At 38.3% G+C, this 21,718-nt stretch overlaps 1 long non-coding RNA gene across 5 annotated transcripts in view; it reads left to right on the forward strand.

Annotated features, from left to right (window-relative positions):
- Window positions 1-1,310: 1,310 nt before the first annotated feature.
- The window catches only part of LOC135296077 (uncharacterized), an 82,339-nt gene continuing 61,931 nt past the window's right edge, over window positions 1,311-21,718 (forward strand). For 2 of the 5 annotated variants that reach the window (XR_010358128.1, XR_010358125.1), the window contains exons 1-3: window positions 1,312-1,469; window positions 4,384-4,532; window positions 10,562-10,681. This is a non-coding gene — a long non-coding RNA (uncharacterized LOC135296077). The other 3 variants (XR_010358127.1, XR_010358126.1, XR_010358124.1) reach the window with 3 other exon arrangements.

Genomic DNA, 21,718 nt, shown 5'->3' on the forward strand with positions numbered 1-21,718 from the left:
TGTGTAACATGCTGATGCCTTTTGTTCTCTACCTCATTCTATTCATCTACATGCAAACTTAATTTTCTTCCTTCATAGTCTTTTTCTCTGCAGCATCACTGACATCACCTAAGGTCCCAAATATTTTCTGCTTCTTTCAGCTCTTAGTTCAAACCCCAGCTTTGGTACAACTCTCCTGCATGTCAAAGGGTTATTTACACAACTCAGTCTTCAAGTGATGTTCCCTTTTTGGCCTCTGGGCATGTATGAAGGGCTATTTCAACATTCATTGACTTTGACCCTCTCCTGGTCTTACCTCAGCATGCCACCTTTCCACTTGGATAGTCTAAGTCTGCCTGTCATCATTTCCAGTGCCACCAGTACTGTTGCCCTCTCTTCTGCTTTCAACAAAATCTAAGTGCAGATTTGTTAGCTTGCTATAGGTAAAGTAAGTTAGAAAGCATGAATTATGAACTGCTCAAGAAATAGCAGCTGTTGAGCTTGTGTGCACAGCGAGGTTTGTTTGCTGCTGATCAATAAAAATCAGAGTCAGTAGCTATGCTACCAGAGAGACCATCTGTGGCTAGAGAGCCAGAAGCTTGCTGACCGGGATAGACACTGCTGGCTCAAAAGAGGACAGGGACAGGTTATATTCATATAACCACCCAAAGAGGGCCATATTTAACTATCAGCAAGTGCTAGTGGGCAATCTGTGTGCAAAAGCACCTTACTGCCCTGAACTTCCTTTGGGAGGAAGGGGATAAAAATCAGCAGCAAAGTACTGGGATGTTACTTTGCTATGTTAGTGTAATAAAGTAGCTTGGCTAAAAAAATAGGGATTTTTACTAAAGACATTTGATACCAAGTGACCAGACAGGAACAGAGGGACAGAAATTTCTCCATTCTGTTGAAAAAACAAAGGTAGGGATGGTTCCTCTCCTATTCTTCTTGTGAACCTTGTGCTAACATCTCCTAATCAAAAAAATTAACTTTTGGCTCCATTTCCTTTTCCAGTTACTGCACTGCTTTATACTTCACTCTTGTGCACGCTGTTTCCTGTCACTCCATTTTTGTTCCCCAAGTGTGGACTCCTCAGGATCTTTTCCTTTCAGGAAATTCCCCAGAGCCCTTCCTTGGAGGACTTATATAGAGCTCCCCCCACCTGGGTGGACAGAAAAGTTCCCCATGGAGTCTTGCACAAAACTGATCCATCCCAGTTCCTTTCCCCACATGTCCCAGCTTCCCCTGGTTTCTCCTTCCCCTGTCTCCTCATTGGTTGTGGTGCCTCTGGTGGCTGCCCCTTCTTCCCCAAAAGCCAATGCCCTTTGCCCTGCCCCTTGGTACTGCCCCTGTACCGGGCTCTACTTAAACCTCCTGCAGAGCATGTGGTTCATCTGACTCTGGTTCCTGTGTGGTGTGTTGGAATAAACCTCGGTGGAACTGACCACATACAAAAGACCCTTCTGCCTCTCTTCATTCAGCTAGCCATGGTGAGTGTAGTGTGTTGACTGCCTTGCCTGAATGTTTACCCAAGTGGCTTTTTCACATGAGATGCTTATTTGGAAATAGGTAGCAGCAACCACCATCTAAATCCCCATGCTGCTACACCCAAGCCCAGCACAGATCAGTCTCATTCAGGTAAAATTACTCTTGCAAAATTTCAGATGCCTTCTTGTTAGCCAAATCTCATACTCAATTCTCTGTGCTATAAATTTTCATCAGATGTCATAAATGTATCAAGCATGCTTGTCTTAAAATTCTATCATCCACTGGCTTTTGAGGTATCAACATATGTTGGTTTTTCCTCTTCCATTTCTGATAATTCCTCAAGTCTTTTATAGTTTCTTGTTACTGATTATATATTAATATGACTCTTTTTTTCTTATTCTTCTTTCCTTGTATGTTGTATCTCTGAATAACACATCCAAAATCAGCTTCTGTTTCTTTTCAGATGACTCACAGACAGAGTTCTCCTTCAGATTTCTCTCATGTTCTACAAATAGAAGAAAATACACTATATTTTTTAAAGGTCATTCTGAGTAAAAAAATGAGTTGTAACTCCTTAATGATCCACACCATTTCTTTTCTTCATCACTGTAACATCATCCTGCTTGTCTCTGATATAATTCAGTGTTTCTGCACTTGGCCCTCTCTCCATGTTCTACCATCTTGAGTATTACCAGGTTTTGTGGATGCTTTCCTGGAACATCTGGAAGGTGTATAAGCTATATTCTCTCTCATTGTTCCTCACTGTGAAAACCTTTTACAAGCACTCTTCCTTACAACTGCATTCCTAATTACTACCAGCATCTTTAATCTCAATTAATGTCTTTACTTCAGAGTCACAGTTTTGCCTTTTTGTTTCCATCCTCTCTCTTTTGTTGTAAAGGTACATAGATTCTTGATTTCAATTTAACTCTGCCAAGGAAATTATATCAATTCAGTGGTTTCCCTTTTTCTTTTAAATCACTTTCTCAATCTTTAAAGTCCTTGCCAGGTTTTCCCTGCTTGATTCATATTTGCTGGAGAGAAGTTGATTTCTAGCCTTAGCAGTTGATGTCAATATTTGTACTGTCCTTGCTTGAATTTTTTTGTGTGCTTTTTTCTTAAAGACTTCTTTGTACATGGAGGAAAAAACCATAATCCTCATCAGTACAATTTCCTTCTCCTCCTCCAAAACTTCTCTCTGAAAAGAAACCACCTTCCTCTGCTGAGAAACCTACAAAAACCTTAGGAATAATTTGGCAGCCTGAGTGGGATACACCTGCTCAAATGTTAGTGTTTCTCACATAGAAGCTATGTCTGAGCTAGTCCCAGCACACTTACTAGTCAAGTCAGATGGGAATCATGGATTTATCTCATCCTAAAGTTCACATGCATCTCTCTACACTGATGGTAAAGAGAAGTAAGCAGATGGTTCCTGTGCAGACATCACAGATATATAAAACCCATTAAGTATACATAAGATAAACTTACTATGCTGATTCTATTTATCCCCCTATTTTCTGTTATTTCACTTCAGGTATTAGTATTATTTTTCCTTGGATGTCAACTCTAGAGTAGGAACTTTCTATTTTCCCATCATCGTTAAACCCATAATTATCTCATGGCTTATTTTCATAGTTTTTCACAGTGATAATATACAAAGCAGCCAGAGAGCTCAAATAGGTGACTTGACACATTCATCCTTCTTATGAAGCACTTGCAGAACTACTTAGTACTTTCAGCTGTTAGACAAATGTTTTCATGGGATAAATATTAATGAAACAAATTGTTGTTACTTCAGAGCATTTCTTTTGGCTTGATTAATGTGGTAGGAGATTGTATCTGCTGATTTAATTCTAACAAATAAACAAGTTAGTCAGAAAAAAATTACGTGGGAAAGCTGCTGGATTACTCAAACTACAATACAGTCAGTTTCATGGACCTGAGAAACCATAGTCATAAAAGAACGCTTTCCTATGTCTGAGTATAGCACAGAGCCTACTTTTTTACTATAGTCAGAGAAAACTTCCTAAAAATAAAGAAAGAAAAAAAAAGTAAATAGGACGTGGTAAAAGAAAGGAAAATAACTAGTCTTAAGCACAGTGTAAGAAATAGCTTGGCAATTTGTTTACTCTCATACAGCAATTACTGTGCTAAATTAAGTGCATTAACCAAATGCCCCCAGTGGCTTATGCCGTGTTGTAGTCAATTCAACATATGTGAGGTCTTCTCAATTGCACCAACATGTTACATTTGCACAAGTCACATTTTGTGTCATTCTCTATTGGAACCTGAGGGCTGTTTTTTTACAACTATAAACAGAGATATGAGCAAAATAATTTTACCCACTAGCAGTGTATATGTTCCCAGAAACATAACATCCATCTGTCTTTCTTGCATTCTTACTGCGTCTGATATCAATTTGAGTAGATAAATACTTATTTTGAAGTGTTTTTTCATAGTCCCAGATGTGTGAATTTTTAATTAGTTCTAATAATTGCCTTTTCTATATTGTTTCTATGAACCATGATGTATAGCATCTAATCCTTATAAATTACATCTAAAGTGAAAATTTCAAAATCAACCTATTATAGGTTTATATTTATTGCAAGCAGAATTGTAGCTTTCTTGATACAGACAGAAGTGCACCTGTGATAAAAACTAGTCATAGAGTGTCTGTCACAGCTAATGTTCCAATATAAGATATATTAGGGCTGGAGCCCTTTCATAATGATTTGTCTTAGTGGTATCTGTAGCAGCATGGTCAGCATTGCAAATCATATTAGTATGTGAAAGACTTTCTCAAAGAAAAAATGGGTGTGTCCCCAAGAAAACAATCCCGTCTTTCCACTTTGACCTTCAGCCTTCCCTCTTTGGATAGTGTTCAATTAAATACTGTTTCTCTCTCCTCTGCTCCAGGCACATTTGGGTGGTGCAGAGTGCTGAAAAACTGCTGAAGAATTACATCTTCACTGCATGGAGAAGTCCAGAGGTGCCTTGCAGAGACATCATCTATACAGAGAATAATTTTAAAGCATTCCCCATATGAAGATGCCGAGGAGGAAAAGGTTAGCAGTTAGTATGATGATCTTTGTTTTAAAGGGTCCAAAAAAATATTAATTTGAATAATGAATATTAAGCAAAGGGAACAAGAGTATTTAGACCTATGTTATGTCCTCTAGACACTTATATAGTTGTACACAGAGAATTAAAAATTTGTCTGGATAAAAAATTTATCCCTCTTGGGCTTCTTTCTCTCTCTTGTTTTTCTCCATCAGCTTTGTGCGGAGGATGACGTATGTCTTCCTTTTTATAGTTGCTTCTAATTATTTCCTTTTCCTGTGATGATCTACCTCAATCCATTTATTTTTCATTTTTAATCTTCCCATTCCACTGAAAGCATGCCTTAGAACAAGGAGAAATCAGATCCTTTGATGGTGCAGTGGAATATTGTTGGCTTGCACTGGCATTACATATTGGTTTGCTTTCTTTTCATACTGTTACAAAATATTATTATTTCAAGAGATTACAGTGAAAGTTGAGGAAAATTCATTAATGAAACGCCATTAAAATGAATGTTGAAAATACAAGGGTTAATGAAACAATAATAAGCAGGAAATAGCTCCAGGCTGGACCAGTGCACCTTATCTGCACCTAAAGCCTTGACAGTGTCCCCTTAGCAATTGCCTAAGTATTCCCATTAGTCAATAAAAGGAGAAATAGATTTTAAGCACCTACATACCCACCACTTAGACAGCTTGAGGAAACTGGTATCTCACTGACCTTTTTGGAGACAGAGCTGAAGACCATGATGCTTTCTTTTTATCTTCTGGATACCTTTGATAATTTGTCTTTGATCCCTGTGATTTCAAAATTTATACCTCACTCAATAATTTGGAACTTTGCATAATGGGAGAAGTGAGTGTGAAGGTCATACAGGTTCCCTGAGTGGTGTAACTCCAGTTTTTCTTGATGCCTTTGTAGAAATTTGAGTTGATGTACTGTGGCTGCATGACTGTGAAAACTCTACTTACAGAGGAAAAAGTAATGCACATGGATTTTACTCTAAGCTAGTACTCTGCACAGAAAAATAGGAGGTCCTGCACAGGTTTACATGGGTCGACTTGTTCTCCCCTCCAAAGAAGTTCTCTTCCAAGTCTCAGTTAAATAAAAAAAAAAAAGCAGGAAAGAAGAAGAAGAAAGTGTGAGACAGACCTTAAGGATTTAGAAATTGCCTATGCTTTTTGAGAGCTCAGATTTTTAGCAGATACTTTTATGTAGTAATCAGTGCTTCCATTCTCTACAATAGACTGGGAAAGAAAAGATTGTCAAAAGAAACCCCAAACCAAACCAACAACAGCAACAAAACCCTCCCAAATCCAAAACTCCACCAAAGTAAAACAAAAAATCAATGAAGAAAAAAAACCCAGAAAATCAGTTTCGGATGTTTTTGGTTTTGGTAAGTGTATTTATTATTATAAAAGGCACTGGTTCCACTAAGTCTCAAGGCATGACTTTAGTTTTATGCTTTGTTTGATGCACACCAGACAATTATTTTAAGAAAACAGTGTGCCTAACTGTGTACCACACCCTACTGGACTTGGTGTTTCTTGAATGTAACAGGAAATGTTCAGTCTGTAAAGCCATAGAGGAACAGAGTTTTTGCCTATGGGCTTCTGGAAATGATAGTTTTTGCAATTGCAAATTTCAAAGCAAAATCTCTTCTGAAGCATTTAACAGTACACAGATCAGGAAACTGGTATTGTAGATTTGTTAATGATGCACATGCACAAAACTAGACCAAAATGCAGGTTGCAAAAACAGATGTTAGGTCTGTTGGTGGGTTGTATGCAGCAGCCTACTGGATGTGAAATGGGTTTACATGTGTTTTTAATCAATGAATCTGTATCAAATTATACCAATGAATGCACACATGTGGAAGATAGTGCTTTAGTGCTTCAGTGTTATTATCAGTAAAAAAATAAAGCGTTGTCCTGCATCAGACTACACTTTATCTGATCTCTATTATAAATGATTTAATGAAAAAAGAGTGACAGGGAAGTTCTCCTTATACGGAGAATTATTTTGCAGATTAAATTTTATGTTAGTCTGAAACACAAGTTACATTTACTACCAGAAGCTTTATGTGACTGAAGAAACTTGTCTTTATAAAATGGATGTAACATTTTAGGGCTTTTAATCATGCTTGACTGGAAATTAGTCCATTTTTTGTGAAACAGCCTTGAACACATGGTGGATTTTTATTTTTTTTTCCCAAATAAGAAGTTCCATTTCTTCTAACTATGATTTTGAATGCTTAGTAATTCATGTCAGTTATTCACTGCTGACTATAAACTTGTGGAGCAGAAGCGATCGGTGTTTTTTACTCTGCTTATGTATATGAACTAATTCTCCAGATACTACTGCATGGAAGTGACAATTCAATGAGCTGGAGTCATCCGTGCCTCATTGAAATCTGTTTAAAGCACTTTCAAATTGTGTTTAGAAGGCAGTCTGTATGCTGGATGTAGCACTGCTGTAGAAAATGGCAAGCTGGAGACCACTCCTCTGCTTGACAAATGATCACACTTTGGAGTACATGCCTTTGGAACAAAAACTTACGTTAGTCTAATATTTTATTCTCTTTTCTGCATCTGTGTAGCAGTTCAGGAGTCTAGATGATTGCACACAGGCCTAGCACAAGGCTGTCCAGCTTCTATCAAAGTTTCTTGATCACAATGCAGAAATTGTTACCAAAGTCAGAAGGAGCATTATGCAAGACATAACATATTCACAGATTATAGCACATCACTTCTGGGTGTCAAGGCTAGTCAGTTGGTAAATGGCCAGGCTTGCAATTTCCTTGTCATTTTCTCTGCTAATCTTTAAGCAAAATTCCATGACATTTCTTGTGCAAATGAATGATATTTTTCTTTTTAAAAAGGTGAGTTACAACATGGAGTTTCAATTGCTATGTAATAAAGTCGTTCCTGAGGACAGGTGACATGAAGGCTTTTAAGCAAAACAAAAGGAAAATTGATGGGGACGTTAGAGAAAGGTATTACCTGGAAGAATTTCAGCTATTTTGTAGAACAGTCTTGTGAAAAAATGCTCTCTTGAAAGAGACAAATCTATCAGTATGACTTAAAACTGAATTACTAAAGGCTATAGCTGTTATGCTCTGCAAGACTTCAGAGATGGAAATTGTAGAGGTTTCTTATTTTACTCTAGGAGATGTCATTTAATCACAATGTGACATACAATAAAGCTTCATTTTTCATAGAATCATAAAATTGTTTGGACTCAAAGGGACCTTAAAAATCATCAAGTTCCAATCCCTCTGCCATTGGCAAGGAAACCTTCTAGTAGACCACATTGCTCAATTTTTGTCTTAATTTGCATGACAAGTAGGGAGAGTTGCTTAGGAAAAATCAATAGTCTACGATACTGCCTTTAGTAATCCTTATATCAGTTTGGCTTCTCAAAGTTGAAAACTCTTAGCCACCTGAAGTACAATGCAATTAAATTAGAGGACGAAATAAAGACTGTGACTTAATCTATGTGCATTATTTTTATTGGAGCCTCCAATATCCCCAAATTAGGGCCAAGTTCAGCTTGGGCTAAATACTGCACAGAACCACAGAAACAGTGGACTAAGGAAAAAAAAAAAGGTTAATGGCAAGTATCTGGCAATCCTTTCCCACCATTTTCTATTTTCTCAACAGTGGCTTGTAGGAGGCGCTATTTTATATAAACTCCTTTTTTGTAAATTTCAGATATTCTGGAACAAGACTGGATGTTGCTACAATTTCTGTGTCTGTACTAGGGCACAAAGCATGACCAGTGCTGAACTCTCTAGTCTTGGCTGGACTGTCTCCTGACAATGATCTCTGGCATTATGCCATGGCTGGGGGTTTCCTAAAGGAGTTGCCAGCTAGGCATGGATCAAGCTCATTCCAAGGATGTGCCAGCACTTAAAATGATGCATGATGTCTTTGGCCCTGTTTGATTTATTGCTGGAGATGTTGCAAAGTGTCTGAAGCATTGCCCTGGTCTGAGTGCACTCCCGTGCTATGTGTGAGAGACATTGTGGTGTTCACAGTCCTATACATCTTCCCTGTCCTCCCTTCAGGAAATCTGCTTGTGATGAAAAAGTACTGATTGTAGATTCAGGAAGCAGTTATTATATCTCTGCCAGTGAAACCCTGGGTATTCCAGCACAGCCAAATAAGAATATTTAGAGAAATGAGCACAAGGGTTTAATGGTCTGCTGTTGTTTGTGTTGCACATGTTGAGTTACATTTGCAGTTCTCAGCTCTGAGGGCTGGAGTCATGTTCCCTTTGCATTGTGATTTCCTACCAGGTGAGACCTGTGAGCACACTGTATTCCCCTGCTATCCACACCTGGAGTCTAGGAACGACAAAATCTGATGGAAAACAGTAATGGTGACCTCCATGCAGATGTTATAATCTGGTCTGTGTGGTTATGAGGGCTGCAGGAAACACCATGGGATCCCTATAGTAAGGACAGAGAATTACAAGCATGGCATCCAGGGATAATTATCTTCCAGTTACCCTGTGCTAGTGGTAATACATTGGTCTGATATTATTAACCAGATGTGCCAAATTAAATGTTGAAAGGAAATGGGTGTTGTCCGTGCAACAAATTTTTAGCCCTCAGATTTTTTGTAAATTACTCCAAACACTGCTAGAGGAAATCCATGTACTTGCTTAAAAATACTTGTACTTCAAAAATACCGATCATCCTGCTGTGTCTTTGTCAACAGTAACTGAAAAGATGAACCAAAACCATGCCAAAACACCACTTAATTCAATCTAGACCATGTTTTAAGTATGCAAGTCCTAATCAAGGTTAATGTAGCTTGAGACTGTTACAGACACTGTAATAGTAAATATTAATAATTTGTTTCCATGATTTGTATAGACTATTGTGCTAGAAAAGTGGGAATGTGATTTCAAGTTACATGAGTTCTCCCTTGGAAAAGCTCTTAATCAGTATCCATCCTCCTTCTTTACTAGCATAATTTTATCAATACTACATATTTATTCATTATTCCTTATTATGCATAATTTTATATCTGTATATTATTTTCTTATAATGAGAATGTAGGATATCTAATGAGGAGTCTCAGGTGCAAAAGCAGAAAAAAACACACTTAAAGAATCACAAGAGGCCATAAAGTCGATTTAGAAGCACATTTTTAACTGAGTTAATACTTTTTTTCCACTTTGATATAATTTTGTGGAGGATCTAGAAATCACTAGATAATTCTTCTGAAATATTTTTTCCCTCCTTTGATGTTTTACCAGAAGTTTGAGGGAGGTGCTCCTTCCCCTCTCCGCAGCCCTGGTGAAACACAGCTAAAGTGTTGGGTCCATTTCTGGGCTCCCCAGCAAAGATATGGAAATACTGGAGTGAATTGAGTAAAGGGCATGAACAGAATGAAGTAGCTGGAGCATCTGATGTATTAAGAGAGACTAAGGTACCTGGGGCCATGCACTTCTCAGTAGTATCCAGTTAAAGGATGAGAAGCTGTAGGCAAAAAACAAAATAAAGGGAATTCAATTTAAATATTAGAAAAACTCTTTTATTGTGATGGCTTCTGAGCAGTGGAATAGGTGACCCAAAGAATTTGCACAGTCTCTCTCCTTGGAGTTATTAAAATTGACTGGACATGGTCCTGGGCAGCCCACTCTCCTTGATTCTCCTTGATTAGACTACTCAATATCCAAAGAGGCCTTCTGACCTCATCTACTCTCTGGTTCTGTAAAATTGATTTGAGTGAGAATTCCAACAGTCAAGGGTCTCTTTCTTGTTGTGATACTGATGCTTTTGCCCTGAAACAAAAATCCCACACTTCTTGCAGTTCTCATATAGTTTCAATAATCCTACTAAATGGGCTGATATTGCCAGTCTGTGATTTGCCTTTTTGGGACTCCATGCTGAACACAGCACTTGAATACACAGAGTCTATATCTGTGTGAGCAAATCAGTTGTGTGATTCACTGGCACTGAGGCAAACTGGAATGAATTGATTGGTATTCACACTGTTCAACTCTCCTACCTTCCAAACAGGATGGCCCCATCCCAGCTGCCTACTGGAGTGCTTGGCCTGTTCCTGCTCTTACACCATACCCAGGCATTCTCTTGGATGGGACTAGTTACATACTGGGATCATTTCAGCTATTTAACAGTGTAAGTTACCAGTTGCCAGCCTTTGGAAAGCATTGCATAATTTGTAAGTGTAGAGCTACTCATTCAGATCTATGTTCTTTTTTTTAAACATTGTTGTATTAATTAAAAAATAAAGGATAAAACTGCAATGCTTTAGTAAAAGGAGCTCAGAAAATACAAGCAAAAAAATGCAGTCCATGTCCTCATTTCCCTGCTATAAGACAACAGTTTCATGGTCTGGATCATCCCTCAGGTTTGTGCTCAAGTCATCCTGGAGGCTTTTTGAAGATCAGGATCCTTTTCCTGGATGACTTTTCTCCAGAATCAAAGAGATTTATCTCTGAACCAGGATAACTTATAGTGAATTTGGCTGGTTCCTCAGTGAACCCAAACTCTCTCCTGACTCCCAATAGGAATGACTGAATTCCCATCTCTTCCTGTCTTCTGCTCAGAATGCTCAGAAACTTCCTGTGTGGGCCCATTCTAAATATTCCTACTGGTGCCTTGGCTTCTTTGTTTTGCCTCTGGAAATTCTGTACTTTCTGACGTATTTTTTTCCCTTGCAAATTAACTGACTTTCTGATTTAGGCTTTCTCCCTTGCATACTAACCATCTAATGAATATAGCCATTAATTACCTTACATTGTACCAACACATCATTCTGGTAGGGGTTTTCAGGAGCAGCAATTCTCAACCTTTTATAATTCATGGAAGACGCAACTATTCTAAAAAGAATCAAAAGATGCCTTAGCCATTTCAAAAAAAACCCCAAAAAACCCAAAAAAGAAGAAAAAGTGCAGTACTACTGTGACAGGTTTTATTTGCAAATAAAAATGAGTAAATCTAAAATAAATGTCTATTCATTTTTTTTAACTTCAATTTTGTCTGGATAAAATCATATATGAATATATTTCTCCCCTCCCCAAACTTAAATGCACTATTACTTTGTGAATTGCCTTCTAATATTCTATGACAATAGGGACCAAAGACTAGGAGAAAACTTTTAAATAAACAAGAAGAAATACACATGCTAGGAACATTGCGCTAAATGTTGTACATGAGCACATAACTGAATGTCCAAAGAGATTTTGAGTCTAAAAGTACAAATAAAGACCTATGAGACTGAATATAAATAAAATAGGGGAAGGGAAGGGGAAGGGAAAAGAGAAAAGATGGGAGAGATCATAGTATACAATAGTTCTTTTATTCAGTCTAGGTAGTATCTCTAGACAGTATGCGTGTATATAAAAATTCCATTTGTACTGGCAAAAATATTTATGTGTGAAAATTAAAAAAATAATTAGTTTATTTTAGGCAGTTTTAAAAAATCTGTTTCATCACAATTATCAAGAGTATCTTCCAACAAAATCAACTTCCTTCAGATACTAGGTTAGAATTGTCTTGAAGTAAATATTTATCTTCTTACATTAAAGCCACTTTTTGATGTAATTATATTTGAAACCTTTGTGGCAATTTGGATATTTTGGCAAGGTATTAATAGTAAATGAAGATGTCAGCTGTTTCTCAGCTTTATATTGTCTCAAAGGTTTCTATCTCTATTTTTCTCATCCTTTGATTTCCAGGCATTTTGTCCTAGATTAAAAATGTATGTGTGTGAATTTGGGAATGATGCTTGTGAAGGCTGACCTAGAACAGAGACTAGATGAAGCTAAAGAATAAAGTAGGTATTTATTAAGAGGCCTCAATAGACTACCTTGGGCAGCACAACCCAAATGGCCACAAAAACAGACGACCAGGCATGGGGTCTCACTTTTATAAGTTCTGGTCCATATGCATATTGGAGTTAATTGTCCAATTACAGATTTAGCCTATGAAGTCACATTCTTCTTGTTTTTCTCTGTTCAGTCCACCGTTGTTAATGCTCTCAGGCCTGAGATCTGGATCAGCTGTCCTTGATCACCAGCTACAGAAGGAATAGTTTTGTCTCCCTACTCTGTGAAGAGAGCTTACCATCCCCTAATAGGAAGCTTAGACTTACACACTAAAGCAGAACAGAATCTAAAAAATATAAAAGACAAACCTGAGGCATCAGGGTAATTAATCTTGATGCTGAAAACATTTAGCATTTCCCTTAATAAATAAAACATGGGATGTGTCATTCCATTCTTAGAGTTTGATACTCTAGGTCCTCACCTACTCCCAGTCAGAGGATTCATTCATGGGGAGGAAGGCTGAGTAGTCAGCAGATTTTCTGAGAGACATGGTGGAAGATGAATTTTAATATTCTACAGGCAGTACTATGTGATATTGCTTCAAGTATATTCATTGACCTGGTCAGAGAGGTGGAGCTGCTGGATAACCATGGTGTGAATAACTACAGGAAGCCAGCAGATCAAAGAGCTCTCCACTGTTTAAAAAGCTCTTCTCAGGAGAGAAAGGAGTGGAGAATGGGGTCAATTCTTAGATGTCACTCCTGGTGAGAAGAGACAGTGATGGAAGAGAAGGCATCCTCTGGTGAAAGAAACCAAAAGGCTTTTTTTTTTTTCTCTTGTAGGGTCTGCTCAATGTTCTTTATTCCCTGCCATAATAGAAACTTTGTATTGTGTCTTCTCTATCCTCAGGCCTTATATGTCTAACTTATTTAATTTTTTAATTGTTTATTTTTGGTACTGTGAAGCTTGGTGTTGATCCATTAGGCCTGTAAATGCTAAGAGTGTGTTCCCTCTGGAAGGATGAAGCGCTGTGTTTTTGTACAAAGATAGAGTTTCAGTGTCTCACCTGTCTAGACTCACATATTCTCAGTCTTGTACCTTCTTTTCCTTTGTATATGGGTGAAAAGGTGTGAGAAAAGAAACTGTGTTAAGTGAGATAATCTGTTAGTAAATCCCCAGTATAGCTGCACAAAATGATCAGCAGCTGTAACCCAATTAAATGTAGCAATTTCACAGTGCACTACTGCTCACCAGAGAGTATATACCGATATTCTCTGAGTATTCAGCCAAATCATTTTGTACCACTGCTTGCAAACTTCTCCTCAGGAATATTTAACATTTGGCTAGAGCTCCTCAAACACAAAGGGAAGATGAGAGGGAAGAGAAAAAGCAAAGGAACATAGTGCAAGGAGAGCCAATTAGTAAGTAAATCCACTCTGTCTCTTGAACACAAAGTAATCACTTCACAGGTGTGCACAGAAGAAGTTGCAGTTATAACATAACTAGAAGGTTAACTATTTAAAAGGTCTTCTCAAAGAGCATTTAGATTAAGGAGCCTTTCTTCTTCAGTTCAAAGCTCCTGCTGCTGGTTTATGAGTCCAAAGTGAGGAACCAAGCTATTCTTTGTTTAATGTGATCATTTTAATAGCTAACCCATTTCTAACTTTGCTTTTATAGACATCATGGCTCCAATCTCTGCTGATCTGGATGCTTTTTGCATGCCCATATATCTGTGTCATAAAAGTATTTGGCTGCCAATTACTGGGGTGAGGAGAAAACACCCCCAAAATACTCTTCCAAGGCTGAGCTTATATATTTCTCACCAACATACTCAGTATGAGACATGCCAAGAGACATCTTTAGTCCAATAAATGGTTTACAAAACAATATAACAACATTCATAGAAACTTCTGATTGTATGAAAGAAAATTTGAAAATCAACTTTGTTTAATAATTTCCTTTTATATTTGAAACTCTGTATCTTACCTCCATTGAAGTACTGTGACTTTTGCCCTGCTCATCTGCCAGACAATCTCAGGAAGGCTCAACCAAAGTGTGAAAAGCAGGACTCTTACTTTTGTCAATTAGTGAAAGAGAGCATTTAAAGCCATGTGTTTTCTTCTGTCCACATCTCCTGCTGCAATCACTTATTGTCAGTCATCTTGCAAACATGGGATTCAAACAGAGGACCTTTTAATATTTGTGCAAATTCTCCTGTGCTTACAGTCCCTTAGCATATACTGTCCAGGCCTGCAACTCTCTGCAAAGACAAATCTTTAGCCTGTGGTTATGTGTCACATATATGAAGAAGGCAGAAGAAAAGAGCCCAGACCACTGTAGAGCTCTGGTTTTTGCTCTATTTTTTGGAGGCAGATGTAAAGCAGTAACATATTAAATCCTGTCGGAGCCTTGATTTCATCAGTGGTGCTTGGTTGCTGCTTAATTAACACATTTTATGACATTCTGAGCACCACATGGACCAGGAGTCACTATCTCACATATAGGGTGATGAAACAACAGCAGACAGGGGTTTCTGTCCTGAATTTTGTTTCTGTAGTGTCCTTGTTCCATAATCACTCATTTCTGTAAATAAATCACATAACGCTCACTTTCCAATAAAGTATTTACCAGCCTGAGGTTATCAACACTATGTGTTTTTTTTTTTTTATTTCTTTATGTCCATATGGTAAAGTCCTAGTATAAATTTTATTTTATCCTTTACAGACCTCTGTTTCAGTTCATTTTAAGTGACTAATTTGCCTAAATAGCCTTCAGTTTGACTTGGAACTTTTTCAGCTGAACATGGTAAGAAAATAAAAGAATGTATATGATCTGTTTAAATAATTGCCCCTTAACATCTCCAAAACTATGCAGAATATTTTTCTAAGCAGCAATAATGCCCAGTACTTTTCTGCCTATTTTTGTCCTTTGTCCTCATTTCTGTAACTGAGCCCACTGTCATCTGGTAGAAATATTTACCAGTTGGATCTGAATTGGCCTGGTAACAGTGAGAACACATCTGGAGTCTAGACTCAGCGGCTCTATGGGCAGGGTCATATCTCTGCGCTCCATCAGCCCCAGCGCCTATTTCTGTTTACATAGGTGGTGTGCATAGGCATCATCTGTTTCACTTGTCAGACACTGCCAGCCCCAGCCGCCCCCTCCCCTTCTCCCTGACCCTCCACCATCCCACTACTATCAGCTGGAGACAGGAAGCAGGGGACCACTGGCACACACAACAGGAGAAGAGGGGAAAGAAAACCCCTGGATCTTGTAAAATCCAGCATTGTCTGTGTATCTAAGATACAGTTCAGCTCCATGGGATTCGGTTGAAAGCAGTACCTTTGTCTGGTATGGCAGGAGGCTGCATCGAATAGGCAAGGGACAGAATAATCTCTTGCTACATGAGAAAGTATGCTCTAAAGTCTTTAAAAGCTCTTTAGGTTTGATTTTTTTTTTCTCCTCCTAATTGAAAGTGTGTTCTTCAACCCCTTGCACTTCAAAACTAGAAAGTGTTGCAATATTTACTGAGTACTACTGTTTACCTGAAGAAAGGGACTAAAATAAGCAGAGGAAATGTGTAATGGCAAAAAATATAGTCAAAAGAGATTGCTGTGACAATAATTATGTCTCATAACACCAAGATACTTAAATTTCTGTAATGTGTGAGGTAGCTTGTGTGTGTTCGAGGATAAGAGTTATGCAATACTTCATTAATGCTTCTTTAAAATAAGATGATAGAATTTTCTTTTCATCACTCATTAAAAAATGAGTCAGTCCCAAAGAATAAGAGCTATCTCATCAAAATGTGTTGGGGGTTAATTGACCTTGGCTGGATGCCAGGTGTACACCAAGCTACTCTGTCACTTCCCTCCTCAGCAGCATTAAGGTGAGGGTCAGAAAATAAGACAAACAAAACTTGTAGGTCAAGATAAAGGCAGTTTAATAAACCAAAAGCAAAGGGCAAGCATGGAAGCTAAGGAAAACTAAAGATTTGCTCTCTGCTTCTGTGTTCACTTCTTCTTCCTGAGCAGTAGGGCTTCTTGCTTTGGAAGACAAGTGTGAATGCTTCATGCCCCTCCTTTCTTCCCAGGCTTAACTCATGATTTTCTCTACCTCCTTCATCCAAGTGGCACAGGAGGAAGGGGAATGGGGACTGTGGTCACTTGGCCACACTTTGTCTCTGACATTCCTTCCTCTTCAGGGTGAAGACTACTCACACTCTCTTCCCGCTTCAGCATGGGGTCCCTCCCACAGGAAACAGTTCTCTACAAACTTCTCCAACCTGAGTCCTTCCCATGGACTACATCTGTTCATTAACTGCTTCAGTGTGAGTTCCTTCCATAGGGTACAGTCCTTTAGGAACAGGCTGCTCCAGTGTGGATCCTCCATGGGTTCCTGACAGCAAACTTGCTGCAGCGTGGGCTTCTCTCTCCAAAGAGACACAGGTCCTGCCAGGACCCTGCTCTAGTGTTGGCTTCCCACACGGTCACAGCCTCTTTTGGGGATCCCCTGCTCCAGCGTGGGGTCCTCCACAGGCTGCAAGTGGATGTCTGCTCCTCTAAGAACCTCTCTGGGGACACAAGGGGCACAGCTGCAAGAGCTGCATTAGAATCTCTCTGGTGCCTGGAGCAACTGCTCCTCCTCCTCCTTCACCAACCCTGATGTCTGCAGAGCTGTTTATCTCACATATTGTCACTCCTCTCTCTGGCTGTTGTTAACTGCATTATCACAGAGGTGCCACCATCATCACTGATGAGCTTGGCCTTGGTGGATCTGTATCAGAGCTGGTGGGTTTTGCCTCTGTCCGGAGAATTATTTATAAAAAAGGCATAACCCATACAAAGACATATTTATGTGATACCCACTTCTAGAGTCTGGTAGAGATGTTGCACAACACACCTTTGGGGATTTGTTAGGAGGTATGCATAGCTTAGACTAGTGAGAGGAAGGTAACACTTTAAATCATATGTGGATTGGCACAGTATGGCCCTTATATCACACTCTTAAGTACAGCGCTGTTGCTCTGAAAACAATGAGCAAATGTTTGTAAGAGATGTGTGCCTCTGTTTCATTCCATAATGTATAAGCAAGTCCTCCTATTGTTGAGAGGAATTCTGTTCATAGAGAGAATTAACAGACAAATTTCTACAATCACAGTTTTGGCAGTAAACATTCTCTCTTCTCTGAATACTTAGAGCTAATCAGGGAACACACACAGTTTTGTTGAAGTGTGTGAGATACTCTACTGTGTTTTGCATCAACATAGTGATGTTAAAGATTTGCTTTAGTTGCTGGGATAGATTCTGTCATCATCACTAAGAGTTGTATACAGTCTTCTTCAGTGCTATGGGCCTGCATAAAGTTAATGAGTTGAAAAGGTGCTTGCAATGTATTTTGGTATTGGTGATATGGCAAAAGTCAGAAATAATCCTGCTTGAGTCAGTCTGCAGAGCAGTTGGCAGACCAGGCAATATTTGTTTTTCTTTTTTTTAAAGTACTTTTTTTTCTCATAAACTATGAATAAAATTTTGAAAAGTGAGACTTTCTGTCTATTCAGTGCATGTTGGAGGCGGTGGTAATACATCTTTTGACTTTAATTGGAGCAGAGCTTAGCTAAGGCCAAGTATTTTTGAGATGTCTCAACATCACTTTAAAAGTATCACTTCTGAAAACATATTTTTTTCCAAGAAAACAGTGTTGTTTTCAAAGCTGAGGGCCAAACATTGTCAAGTCTATAAAAGAATGGTATATTAGGTTTGAATTTCCCTTTCAAACACATTGGCTTGGAGAAACTGACAAAACAAAGCTAGCTGGATCCTCCATAGAAGAGAAAACTTAATTCAGATTTTATATCACAGATTTTGGATGTAATATTTTCCAGTATAAAAAGGTGAAAATTGCTCCCTTTATGATACAAGAGATTAGTTTATGAAAATATAATACCCAGAAATTACTTGAGCATGTTTTTAGCATACATCAAATCATCACAATATTTCCATGGATTTCTATGATAATTCCACTAGTGTGTGTTAAGAAAGCACTCAAAAAATTACAGAAAGTAAAAGAAAAATAGTTACAAAGTATTTTTAAAAAATTTATACCTATATTACTGTAATTGACATACTATCATGTAGAGCTAGCTGAAGGATTCAGTTCACAAAGCTCAATTGTGATAAAGATCTCACATTACTGTGAAATGCTGAGAAACACTCATTCCCTAAGATAGTTTTATTATTACTGAAAACACTGCCAGCCTAAGGTAGAAAATAATTGGCTGCCAACAGAAAACAAAGCAGGACGTATTTGAAATTGATCTTTTCACTCAGTCATTTGTATTCATCTGGTCACTGCAGATGGTGTTAATAACCTCACAGGTAGCGTGATTAACTGGGGCTTGGCTACGAGAGCTCTGTGGATGTAGAGCTATCAATCTGCTCATTCTCATTGTCTTTTTCTGTCTATTGCTTTTGCTAGTGGTGGCAATGAGGTGCAAGCCCTGTGAGAAGAAGCTGAACAAGCTGGGGTTGTCTAGCCTGGAGAAAAGGAGGCTCAGGGAGGATCATATCACTCTCTACAACTGCCTGAAAGGAGGGTGTAGCTAGATCTCTTCTAAAAAGTGACAGGACAAAAGGAAATGTCCTTAAGTTCTGCAGAGGAGGTTTAGATTGGGTATTAGGAAAATTTCTTTGCTGAAAAGGTGGTTAGCTGTTGGAGCAAGGTACCCAGGGAAGTGATGGAATACTTGGAAGTTTTTGAAAAACATGTGGGTATGGCTTTTGGGTACACTGTTTATGGTGAATGATTGGACTCAGTGACCTTAAGGGTCTTTCTCAGTCAAAATAATTTTATCAAGTAATCACACAATTAATTCCTCATCCCTCATCTAGCATAGAAATTATGATTGTATGATTCTAAATATTAGAAACTCTCAAGATAAAAACCAGCTCTTTTACCTTTGAGTGAATGAAGGAGAACGTCTTTCCTTCCTGTTTCCACTATGTCACAAATGTTCTTTTCTCTTGAAAGCACAAAATTTTGACTCTATTTTTCTCCCCCTTGTCCTATGATAAACTCAGAGAAGTAAGAAACATGCAGTACTTTGTGAACACACATTGAATGGAGGCGTTAGAAGATCATATATATATATACACACACATACACATACATATGCAGCATATCTCAAAATCTTCCCAGGGAGGTGAAAATATATTTTGCAATGCGTAAAGGTAAATTTTTCGGAAGATCCCATGGTCAGATTTTTTTTGGTTGGTTCTGAAAAAAGGCCAACATTCTGAAGTACTCATGGAACTTTGCAATACTCATTGCAACATCTGTGGGCAGTATTTTTTTAATGATTGGTACCTAGGGTGTAATTAATGCCCCAGAGTCTGGCAATCTGTTTTGGCATTAAAAAGAAAACTGAGAAGTTTAGAAATCACTAAGGAATGAAAGAAACACTGAGAAACTGCTAGAAAGTGTAGACTGTTTATTTTGAGTAGCAATGAAAAGTTACCTTGATTGCCTTGCTACTTTCCAGAAAAAGGCTAGCTATGGAGTTAAAATTATCCTGTAGAAATAGAGGTGGCATGAAACTACTAAAAATATAAGCCTAAATCAGGAAATAGTAACATTTCACCAGGATAACCCCTTGGTGGTGGAGCTGCTCAGTTACAACATTGGAACCTCTGCAGTGTGTCTCTGTGAAAAGTGAGCTCAGGTAATATGACTGCAGCTGTCAAGTGCTTGGACAGCATTCAGGGGACACAAAAGGAGTGGACAAAGGATATGCTCAGAGTCTCAGGTGTTGTGCTGATGCAGCTGACCACCTTCAGTCAAGTTATTCTATCAAACACTTTTTCCTGACATGCTAACCTCATCTTTAAATCTCTGTGTATTTTTTTCATATGAGCAGTATGTATGAACAGCACTGGGGTGAGGCACACAAGGGCAGAGGTCAGTGGGAGGGACCTGTCATTGTTTAGCTTTCAGGAAAAGAGGATTACAATAAAAAATTGACAAAACTGAGAGCTTTGAAAAGAATAGCCATGAGCAGTCAGATTTCAAAACTTTTAGTAGACTCAGTTGATCAAAGTCAAAAGAATCCAAAACAATTACGATGAATGGTGGGAGGAGGAAACAGGGACTTTCTAACTTGATGGTCTAGGCATAGTAGGCATGCTTATTTCTAGGCCACCCTTGCAAATCTGGCTCAGCTAACAAGGGTGGGAAATCATAGCCATGTAAAAACTGTTTATTCTCAGAAATTACATGAAGGGAGTCATAGATCTCAGTCACATTTCTCTGGACAAATCCCTCCACATTTAAACATATCCTCACAGTGGACAGCACATGGCACTTGGCACACACCCCACACTTCGAGGGATACAAGGACAATATTGGTATGGTAACTCCTAGAGGTAATCATATATTCCCAATTTTTCCTCAGTCTGGCAAAAGTGGAAAGACACTTGAAGCCAAAGTACCCAAAAGGAATGAACTTCCCCAAAGACTTCAAATTACACTGTTACTCTGGCAATTTTTACTGTGGATAAATTCATGAATTTGAGAGGGGGTTGTGAAGATAGTGGATGTGGCCATAATTTTGGCCTGCTATGGAAAGTGTGGAACCAGATGTGGAAGTTAATGTAGAAAAGGAACGTTGAAGGAGTATAAACAGATGGCAAATAAAATAAGGCCTTTCTGTCTCATATTTATGAAGAAGTCACATGTAAGAAAATGAACTTCTAAGAACCCACTGTGAGCAATGAAATAGGAGAGTCTGGAAGAAAGAATCTGGGACTGATCCTATTAAATAAACTCCAGTGTCAAAGAGTATCGTGGGATGTATTGCTCAAGAACAATAAATCCTATCACAAAGATTTCTGTCGCCAAGATTTAGTATCTACAGTATGATACACATACTGCTGGATTAGCTCTAGCCTGCAGACCAGCTGATAGTTCTGTGTAAAAAGGATTTTTTTTGGCCATCATATTGACTGAAAGGTCTTACTTTTCATCAAAACCATTTGAAATTCAGTATTTTTCAGCCAACCCAATGCTTTACTGTGTACAGTTTTCCCTTAGGATTTTCTTTCCTTTACATGGTAAAGGGTCCTGGTCCAGAGCTCTCTAAATAATCGCCAATTGTAATTAAATTCAGACAAGTAAAATATTAGTTTATTAAGAATTAAAAGGTGATAGAGTGTTTCTACCACAACATTATTTAAAAAAAGTCCATGAAATTCAATGATGATTCAAATAATTAGAGGGACTTTATTTTAATATTTACATGCATGTTGATACTGCTGTAGGACTGAAAATGTACTTTTGTAACTTGAAAGCCAAAATGAACCCACGGCATTTTTAGTTTACCTGATAAGAG

This window comes from Passer domesticus, chromosome 3 (genome assembly GCF_036417665.1).
Source record: "Passer domesticus isolate bPasDom1 chromosome 3, bPasDom1.hap1, whole genome shotgun sequence".
Classification (NCBI taxonomy): domain Eukaryota; kingdom Metazoa; phylum Chordata; class Aves; order Passeriformes; family Passeridae; genus Passer; species Passer domesticus.